Genomic DNA, 11,416 nt, shown 5'->3' on the forward strand with positions numbered 1-11,416 from the left:
CTCATTTTCTCTCCTTTCCCCTATAATCCCTTTCACTATTTTTTATATTCCCCATATGTGTGAAACCATATGATTGTGCTTCTCCAATTGACTTACTTCACTCAGCATAATACCCTCCAGTTCCATCCACATTGAAGCAAATGGTGGGTATTCATTTAATTTCAGGATCTATTTGTGATAAAATCTCTTAGCAAACATTATAATAATTCAATGAACTATATACTATTTTGTACCATTTGATTCAACCTTACTAGAAAGAACATCTGAACAACCACCTTCTACCTACTTTGTTTCTTGTTTCTTTAGTTATTTTTTTTCCAATTAGTCACTCCCTTTCCATATTTGATTTATGAATATCATGAATTTTTAAAGTACCTCCAAATATTGTGGGTGCAGTTTATTGCCCAGTCCTATTCATGTTTAGTGACCATATGGCTGCTTTGATCACTGCACTGTTAAAGAGCTCAATTCAAACAGAGGCTTTACATATGCTTGTGTTAATTTAGGTCCTTATGCTTCTGCCATGAGTCATGGGAAGAACACATCCTGGGTATTACTGGACCAAAGAGAATGAAAACACATATGGAGCAACATTGAACCCAAATTTCAGCCAAGAGCTAACCTCAGGTAATCCCAACCTAGGTCACCAGAAATACACAACTAAGAGAAAGAAAGAAATATTTATATGCTTCTTATGGTGAACTACTGAGTTTTGGATTATTTTCATGCAATCTTATTTCAGCTGAAACCTCACAAGTATACCTTTTAAAGATTTAATGAACCCATGGGTAATTCTTAGTTTGCATCTGTAAATTCAAGAGAACTTTGATATATTAAATTAGAGGTCAAAAAAGACTGGAAAGTCAAATAACACTGGACAGTTAAAGTAAAATAATCTTATTTAAAAGAATTAATATTTATTCAATGTTAATAAATACTGAATGACCTTGTATTATATTATCAACAATATCCTGGTGCTTTAATACATGAAAATATATGTGTGATTATGCTACAGGAGTAGGGGGATACATTTTCCCTCAATAGAGTAATCCAACACTGCCTTTCTCCCCATAGTGAATGCTAAAACATTGGTAGGGTTCTTATTACTTCTCATGACATTTGTGACTTTATTCCTCTTGTACCTAAATATGGATGGAGATTGTCAGCAAGTGCACAGAGTGCCCAAAACAGATATAAAAACTGAATTCTATGCTTTTCTTTGGAAAAGTTTGGAATATCCCAACATACATTTTTGGCTTGCACACATATTTGTGACTCTGTCATAGCCCTCAGTCTAATTGCATGATTTTTCCCATTATGTTTCTTTCACACATAGCATAAGATGCCATATGCCAGTTTCTCCCAGCTGGGAGATCCCCATATTCACCAGAGTTGCTATGCAGTTATATTTTTATTGCCACCTCCTCCTCTCAGTGCTGCCAGTGCTGCAAATGACGTATTAAATCCATTCTAGGCTTTCACACCAAAGTCTCTTAGCATTCTGCAAGGCAGAAACACAGATGAACACTATTTTTAATTTAAAAGCACAGTCAGATATTAAAAAGAAAAGACTAGCCCTGTATTAGGATAAAATTAATATATTCTTCAAAAAACTATTCATCATTTTTCTTTGTCCCAACTTACAACAACCAGTCTTATTTTTATGTATCTTAATTGTGATTGTCTATAGTCTTATTTTATGCACACTATTACAGTATAAAATACTTACTGTGTTATATAAATGTGGGCATAACCACACACATCAGCTATAGAAACTCTTAAGATGTCACTTGAAGGAAGGAAACATAGACTTTTATTGCTAATATTTATTTTAGATGCCTAAGGAGTCTATAGAAATGAAATACCCTCTTATAATGCTTAATACATAAAAGTATATAAATGCTTTTCACATCCTTAACCATTGAAAATCTGGAAAATCAAACTTCCTGTAGTTTTGAATAATTATGGCATTCATTCATCCAATTAAAGCACTCAATCACAGTATACCCTTTGTATTATTTTGCCTCTATATTTTTTCTCTATTCAGAAGTGAAATTAGTGTAATTTGAGAGGTTATTTAATTACAAAATCCAATCAGACTTAACTAAGACATACTTTTTAATTGAGACTTTATCTTAAATACTTATAGATACACATGCAATTGTAAAAAATAATACAGAGAATCCAGGTATGCTTTACATAGTTCCAAAAAAAAAAAGTGTCTTGTAACATCATAGAACATTATCACAACCAGATTACTGACATGGGTAGAGTCGAGACACAGGATATTCCCATATCCACAAAGATCTCACTTGTTGTCTTTTATAGGCACATTCACCTTCCTGCCATCTCCACCACACCTTCTTAATCCAGGCAAACATTGTGTCCTCCTTTTCTACAATTTTGTCATTTAAAGAACATTAGGGAAATGGAATAATGCAGTACATAACTCTTTGTGATTAGTTTTTTTCATTCAATACATAGTTCTTGGGAGATTCAAACAGGTTGTTGAATGTACCAATAATCTGTTCCTTTCTCCTGCAGAGTAGTATTTCATAGTATGGATATATTATATCATAGGTTGTTTAAGCATTGACCCATTGAAATACATCTGGATTTTTTTCCAGTTTTGACTATTGTAAATAAAGCTGCTAAAAGCACTCAAGTACAGGTTTGTTTGTAAACATAAATCTTTATTTCTTGAGAGTAAATGCCTGAAAAGATTAGTGCTAGGTCATATAGCAATTACATTTCTTGTTCTTAAAAAGCCTGACAAGTATTTTCCAGAGTGAAATCAATCTCTAATCTCTGGAATAAACACAGTATATTGATAATGTACAATCTTTACTATTATTGTATTCTATTTGCTAGTATTTTCTTAAGACATTATGTATATTTATGAGGAATATTAGTCTGTAGTTTTTTTTGTATACTTTGTATGGTTTTTGATATCAAGGTAATACTAGTTTCTAAAAGAGTTGAGAAGTCTCTCCTCTTCTATTTTTTAGAAGACATTATGTAGAATTTGTTTCACTTATTTTAAAACATTTGGTGGATTTTTCTAGTGAAACCATCTGGCTTGAAAGAATTTTTGGTAGTCTTCAAATTACAAATTCAATTTCTTAACAGTCATAAGGCAATTAAAATGATCTTTTCCATAATGATGAATTATGGTGTTTGTTTTAGAGGACTTGGCAATCTAGGTTGTCATTTTTATGTACATAAAGTTGTTTGTGGTATTTACTCTTTTTATCCTTTTGCTATCTACAGTCTATCCCCTCTTTCATTTCTGATACTGGCAATTTGTGTCTTCTTTTTCTTTGTGTGTCTTCTTAGAGACTTGTTAATTTTATTATTGTTTTCAAAGTCCCAGTTATTGGTTTTATCTATTATTTTTATGTGTTTAATTATTTATTTCTCTTCCTTTGTTTATTATTTAGTTCCTTCTGCTAGCTTTGGATTTTAGTTTGCTCTTTAATTTTTATGTTCTTAAATTAGGATCTTAAACTACTGATTTAGGCCTTCTCCTCTTTTCTAATATATGCATTTAGTGCTTTAAAATTTCCTTTCAGCACAGCTTTATCTTGGTCTTACAAATTTTGGTATGTTGTATATCCATTTTCAGAGTCCATAATTTATTTTATTTCTCTTAAGACTTCCTCTTTGACCCACAGACTATTTAGAAGTATGTTGTTTTCGTTCCAAATGTTTTGAAATTTCATGGTATCTTTCTGACAATGATTTCTAGTTCAATTCCTTTGTGGTCAGTGTATCACTGTGTGGTACCAACTCTTAAATTTGTTGAAGTTTGTTTTATGGTCCTATACATGATCTTGGTATATGTTCTGTAAGTACTTGAGAAGAATGCATATTCTGCTGTTTTAGGGTGAAGAGTTCTACAAATATCATTAGATCATGTTACTTGATGGTGTGGTTGAATCACTCTATATCCTTAATTTCAGTCTAGTTCTATCAAATTTTAAAAGAGAAGTGTTGAAGTCTCTGATGACAATTGTTAATTTATCCATTTCTTCTTTTAATCATATCATTTTTAGTCTCACATATTTTGCAGGTCTGTTGTTTGATGCATATACATTCAGAATTGTTAGGCCTTCTTTGTGGACTGCTCCTTTTATCATTATATAATGATGAATTCTCTGATAGTTTTTTCTGGGGTTTATCTTATATTAATATAGTCACTGATGCTTTCCTCCAATTAATATTTACATGATATGTATTTTTTTCTATTATTTATTTTCAACCTACCTATATCATCATATCTGAAGCAGGTTTCTTGTAAAAGGCATTATCGTTGGGTCACATTTTTAATCCACTATGCCAATATTTGTCCTTCAATTAGTATATTTTGATGATTCATGTTTAATCTAATTATTGATATGTTAATGCAATCTGCCATTTATTTGTTTTCTGTTAGTTATCTGTTTTCACTTTTTTCTACCACTCTGTAGGTAATTTCAACATATTTTTTAGAATTTCATTTTGCTTTATATATTATTTTTGAGTGTATCTATTCATATAAATTTTTTAGTGACTGCTCTAGGTATTACATCATGCATGCATAATTTCTCACAAGCTACTTGTGTTTTCATTGAGTGAAATATAGAAATCTTATCACTTTTGGCATCCCTTTTTTTTAACCTCATTTTTAATATAATTGGTATAAATATTTCTTCTACATACATTTAGAATAAGAGAATGTAATTTTTGCTTCAATCATCAAACATAATGTAAAAAAATCAACAAAGGAAAAGTCTATTACATTCACCCACGTTTTTGCTGACCATGTTCTTTCTTCCTTTCTGATATTCCAAAATTCCTTCCTTTTCATTTTAAGTTTAGAGAATATCTGTTAGCCATTATTTTAGAGTAGATCTCTTGGCAACAAATTCTCTTAAGTTTTCCTTTATCTGAAAATGTCTAGACTTAGCCTTTGTTCCTAAAAAATACATTTAGTGGGCTTATGATCAGTATGTTGGCAGTTATTTTTTTTTTCCTTTCAGCTCCTTAAAGTATTGTGAGACTTCTTCGTGGCTTCCTTGATTTCTCAAGAGAAATCTACTGTGATTTGAAATGCTTTCCCCCAGAGCTAAGGTACCAATTTTCTCTGAACTTATTAATATATTTTTTTTCTTTGTCTATAGTTTTCAGAAGTGTGATTATGATGTGTTTTTGCATAAATCTCTTTGGGCTAAGAGTTTGCTCAGCTTCTTGAATCATCTTGTGTCTCTTGCCAAATTTGAAAAGTTTTCAGCCATTAGCTCCTCAAGTACTTTGTTTTAGCCCTTTAGCCCTGTGCTCTTTCTCTTCCCTTTCCAGAACTCAAAGATACAAATGTTAGACCTTTTGTTATAGTTCCACACTTTCAAACTTTTTTCATTTTTCATCTTTTTTTATTTTTTTAATTTATTTTAATTAATTTATTTATTTTATGGTAGACACAGAGAAAGAGAGAGGAAGAGACACAGGCAGAGGGAGAAGCAGGCTCCATGCTGGGAGCCGGATGCGGGACTCGATTCGGGGACTCCAGGATCGTGTCCTGGGCCAAAGGCAGGCGCCAAACCACTGAGCCACCCAGGGATCCCCTCATCTTTTATTTAATTTAGTAATTTATTCTATGTTGTTTATTTATTTATTTTAATTAATTAATTTATTTATTTATGATAGGCACACAGTGAGAGAGAGAGAGGCAGAGACACAGGCAGAGGGAGAAGCAGGCTCCATGCACCGGGAGCCCGACGTGGGACTCAATCCTGGGTCCCCAGGATCACACCCTGGGCCAAAGGCAGGCGCTAAACTGCTGCGCCACCCAGGGATCCCCTATTCTATGTTGTTTAGATTGGCAACTTTCTTTTTTCTCTCAGTTCATGGATTCTTTTTACTGCCCCAATCATTCTCCTGTTGAGACAATCCACTTAACTTTTTATTTCAGTTACTAGATGTTGCATTTCTAAATTTCCCATTTAATTCTTCATAGTGTCAGTTTCTTTGTTGAAGTATTCTATTTCTTTGTTGAGGCTTTTTATATTTTTATTGTTTCAAATGTGTTCATTTTTGAAGCATTTTTATCATGCAGCATTAAAATCTTTGTCATTTCTAAAATCTCTGTCTTTAAACTGTTAACAACTATCGCTTATCTTTTCTCATGTAGATCAATACCTCCCTGGTTCTTGGAATAACAAATGATTTTTTAAATTGAAATCTAGATATTTTTATAGTATGTAATGAGACTTTAGGTCTTATTAAGTTCTTGTGTTTTAATTAGCTTTTTCTGACATAGCTGTTGCCAAAGTGAGGAGACCATTTCTCTACTTGAAGGTGGAGGCAAAAGGCCAAGTTTTCCACTTGGCCTCTGTTAACACCAGAGGTGAGGAACTCCTTGTCTCTAATGAGCAGAAAGGTGAGTTCTAGCCACCCAGATGGTCTCCAGTGATAACATGGTAACATGGTATCACGTGTGGGACGTGGCCTCATTACCAATGGACAATAGTGAAAGTCCCAATTCTCCACTAGGCTTCCTCTGACACCACCCCAGCAGGGATATTGAGGAGCGTCATGCTTCTTTTTTTTCCACAATAAACATGCTACCAAAGTATTGACAGTTCCTCACACATCCTTGAAATCACTGACACCGATAATACAAATACTGCACATTTAGCTGCATGTTATTGTTATCTACCTAAACATAACCTGAGAGAGTATAAATACTATATTAAGTATTAATGCCACTGGTATTACTCTTGTAGACAATTTTCTTGAATGTTTCAAATATTACTATGACATTTAACTTGTGCTAACTTAATGTTCTTTGTTATTTTTGGTACATCTTTCCAATTCATCTTATGAGTCTAGATGTTTTAGACACTGTAATGGGAAAATGTGCATTACCAGCATAGCAACCATTTCACTTATAACCTAATAAAAATGTTAATCAATAAATATATTACAAAAATATCTGAAAGTGATTTTTAAATAAAAGCAGATGTTGCAATGTAAAAAAATAACTATTCTTCCCATATTGTATTCCCTCTATAATGAATACATAATTTTTCCTAAGACTTTTATTAAGATTATGAATTCACTAGGACGAATAGTCTTTCAGTTACATTTAAAATTACAAGGCAACCATTTTTCAAGGTGAAACCTTGGCATTTTTTTCTATTTGAATGATTTATAATTTGCATTTGGGAAAATTAAATACACATACTATTAACTTATTGTTTTATAAAATGTTTGATGGTAACCAAGCAAAATATATTAATACTAAGATAAGTTCCTTATATGAGCATTTTTATTATGTGAATTGTACTCCAGAATTTTTTTTAATATTTTATTTATTTATTCATGAGAGACACACAGAGAGAGAGAAAGAGAGAGAGGCAGAGACAGGGGCAGAGGGAGAAGCACACTCCAAGCAGACTGCCTGATGTGGGACTCCATCCCGGGACTCCAGGATCACGACCTGAGCCAAGACAGATGCTCAACCGCTGAGCCACCCAGGCGTCCCTGTACTCCAGATTTTAAGATGCTTCAGCAGAGGATATGGCTGCATCATTGACAGGCTGTTCTTAGTTCATTTATTCAGAGAAAAGCACCATAATGGGCACTGGAAAACAATGGCTCAGATACTAAGCCAAAGGCAAGCACAGAAATTCATAGATCCAGTAGATGTATAGGCTAAACTGAAGGCCAGCTAGTTTGCCTGATAGAGGGGGATAGGAGAGAGAGGACCAAGGAGGATGAGATAAATTGACCTAGGATCAGAAAAAATTTCAAAATTTCAAATGCTGACCTCAGCTCCTGTTAAAGGAGCTGAAATTTGATTGGTTAGGTGTAGGGAGCAACTTATACTCCAGGGCATTGCTGAAAACAATAAACAAATCAGCTGTCAATTATACAATTTGGCAGCTTGGTTTTATCAGGTAAATCACTATTATCTGAGAAACTGTGGACACACCCAAGGCTGCACCATTTGAGGAACAACATCAGGGGCTTCAAAATAAATCATCCAGCGAGTCATAAATATATAAGCAAATAATAGTAACAGGTTCTAGAGGTGGAGGAGAGAATGGTAATCTCCAGAGTTGCCACAATTATTATCCAAAATCTATAGTTTCTAACATAAAATTATGAGACATACAAAGAAACAAGAAGGTATGACTCAGGCATCAGGAATAAAAACAAGAAAGTATGACTCAGACATCAGGGAAAAAAAATTCTGTGAAAGAATCCAGATGTCCGATTTAACAGAGAAAGTGTTCAAAGCATCCATTATAAATATGTTCAAAGAAAATCATAATTAAAAAGTAAAGTATGATGTCACATCAAATAGACAGTATTAGCAAAAAGGAACTATAAAAAAAGAACCACATACATATTCTGTAATTGAAATAAAAATATAGTCAACTGATTTTTGACCAAAATGCCAATGCCATTCGATGGGAATAGGATCATCTTTTCAACAAATTGTGCCAGGACAGCAAGAAAGTCCCATGCCCAGGAATGAAGTGGAACCCCTACCTTTCACCATTTACAAAAATTTACACAAAATGGATCAAAAAGACCAAAATGTAAGGGATGAAATCATAAAAATCTTAAAAGAAAGGTTATGGGTAAATCTTTATGAATTTGGATTTGACAATGAATTCTTAGATACAATACCAAAGGCACAAGCAACCAAAGAAAACATAAATAAACTGGACTTCATCAAAATTAAAAACTTTGCTATTTAAAGGGCATATCAAGAAAGAGAAACAACCCACAGAATTGAAGAAAACATTTGCAAATTATATATACATATATATGAGGCTTTTGTTGAAAATATAAAAAGAATTCTTAGCAAATTAAAAAATGGGCAAGGGATCTTGATAGACATTTCTCAAGGAATATATACACATAACCAATAAGCACTTAAAAGATATTCAATATCATCAGTCATCCAGAAATGCAAATCAAAATTACAGTGAGATACCACATAACGTGGTGATACTATTAGGAACCTAAAATTTTAAAAGTCAGATAATAACTAGTATTTGCAAGAATGTGAAGCAATTGAAATTTCATACATTGATGGTGGAAAATATAAAGTGGTAGAGCCATTATTCATAATAGTAAAAATATGGAAACATTCCACCTGTTCATCAACAAATGAATGAATAAATAAAACGAGGTATGTTCATACAATGCAGTATTATTCAGCAATAAAAATGAATTAAATACAGATATGTGCTATAGCATGGTAGAACCTTGAAAATGTGCTACATAAAAAATCCATCCACGAAAGACCACACATTCTATGATTCTACTACATGAAATGTCCAGAATAAAAAAATCTAGAGTCATAAAGCAGAGTCATAAAATAGATTAGTATTTCCTTGGGGCAAGGGAAGAGATGGGGATTAGGAAATCAAATACCCAACGTAAATAGAATTTCCTTCTGAGTTGTCGAAAATCTAAAATTGACTGTGGCAGGTTTCCCAAAACCATGAATATACTGAAAACACTAAATTGTACACTTCAAACGTGTGAATAGTATAATATATGAATTACACCTCAATAAAACTTTTTTTTAAAACTAAATCAATATTAGAATGAAGATTCTGAGGAAAACATTTTCTAAAATGTGAATGAGTTATTATTCATACACATTCTAGAGTCGTGGAACTTCCAAGTAAAAGGGAATCAAATGTGGAAAGGAGTGGCAATATCTAAGAAGTTATGTAATTTTCCTAATTTCTGTGCATTTATAAAGTTGGAATTAAGGTAACCCATAATATTTATACATAATAATTAGTGTATTATAATCAATGAGATGTTCCCCATTCAGGTCAGGATGAAACATAAATATATCTACTTTAGAACCAAAAAATAAAAATTAAAGATATCAATAATTTACACATGAAAACTGGATAATTAGTATTTTGTGGCAAAAACTTTATCAATACTTAGTCCACCATAACAATAAAGAAACTATAAAGACATCTTTTAATGTAGTTGTTCCTTTAAAAATGGCAGAAACAAATTAAACTTTGTGTTTAAAAGCTTTGCTATTTTTTGTTTTAAAACATTTGTCTATTTATTTATATAAGGTTTATTGCATTTTGTAAATTCATGGAATGTATATTGACTATTAAGAGTAGTAAAACTCATTTCCTCTTTTCTTTTCCCAATCACCAACATTTAGTATATATACTTCAAAATTTGTTTTTACTTTACCATGAATATAAATATAAATGCAAATAAACAGAATCTTACATATATATTCCCATTAACTGAATCAGTCCACCAATATTCAGATATACACATTGCATAAAGCTTTATTTTCAGAGAGAGACCGAGAAGATGGCAGAGTAGAAGAACCCTAAACTCACTTTGTCCCACTAATATACTAGATAAAACTCACATCAATGTAAATAACTCAGAAAACAGAGCAAAGACTAGCAGAACAAACTGCGCAAGTAAAGGAAGAAAAGAGGCCATATCAAAGAAAAGAGGAAGGTGAAAACATGGTTTGAGAGTAAAACAGACCTTGGCTGAGCTCCAGAGGGAGTCAGTGGCCTGGATACGGACAAAAAACAGACTATAACACTGGGAGCCTGCACAGTGAAGACGAATCCCCATAACATTTGGCATCTCGTGAGTTCTTACAACCAGGGTGACTTAAGCCTGGAATTTTAAAAATTGAAGGCTCATTCTGGGAGAGCCTGGAAGGTCTTAGGAAGTGGAGTCCCTGCTCTTAAAAATACAGCATAACAAAGAGCCAGCAGAGATAAAGCATAAAATCAGCAGTTTGAAAAATGCAGGGAGCAAATGGGAGGGAAAGTTATTTATTCATCTCAGAGTGTGGCCTGGAGAGGCAGGATCATGGGGTGACCCCTCCAGGAACTAAATAGCTGGCAGGTACCACTTCCTTCTCCACTCCAGAGCATAAACACACAGCCACCTGCAGGAATCAGCATGGCAATGGCACTCGCTCCCTAACTTGCTTACAATAAGCCCCAGCCCACTGTGCTTCCTAGATCCTCTTTTTCCAGTCACAATTGCCATAATCCTGGTGATGCCAGCCCCACAAGAACACCTAGGCAAACCCCACCAACGCCTCTCTCCTATCCTGCATCTTTTGCAGGACTTCAATTCCAATGGCAATGGCAGCAGATCTCATTTTGCAAGCACACCAGTGTAGAACTTGTAAAAACACACCCCAACCATCCAAAGACAAAACACTGCCCACAAAAAGCAAGGAGAGTCTCTGCAGAAAACTAGAATGAGAGGAAAAGTGGAAAAGGCAGCCAGGACTAAATAGCAGAGCATATCTAACACACAGAGAAGGTATTCCCTGAAGCACCAGGTCCTGAGGAAAAGGAGAAACTGAGTTTCAGGGCACTATAGCACCTCTTCT

The 11,416-nt window shown here is 33.6% G+C and overlaps 1 long non-coding RNA gene across 1 annotated transcript; it reads left to right on the forward strand.

Annotated features, from left to right (window-relative positions):
- The first annotated feature begins 506 nt into the window (after window positions 1-506).
- LOC111093303 lies at window positions 507-5,736 on the forward strand. The gene is made up of 3 exons (XR_005381350.1): window positions 507-627; window positions 5,022-5,112; window positions 5,686-5,736. It is a non-coding gene; the product is annotated as an uncharacterized LOC111093303 (long non-coding RNA).
- The last annotated feature ends 5,680 nt before the right edge of the window (window positions 5,737-11,416 follow it).

This window comes from Canis lupus, chromosome 30, assembly GCF_011100685.1.
Source record: "Canis lupus familiaris isolate Mischka breed German Shepherd chromosome 30, alternate assembly UU_Cfam_GSD_1.0, whole genome shotgun sequence".
NCBI classification, from domain to species: Eukaryota; Metazoa; Chordata; class Mammalia; order Carnivora; family Canidae; genus Canis; species Canis lupus.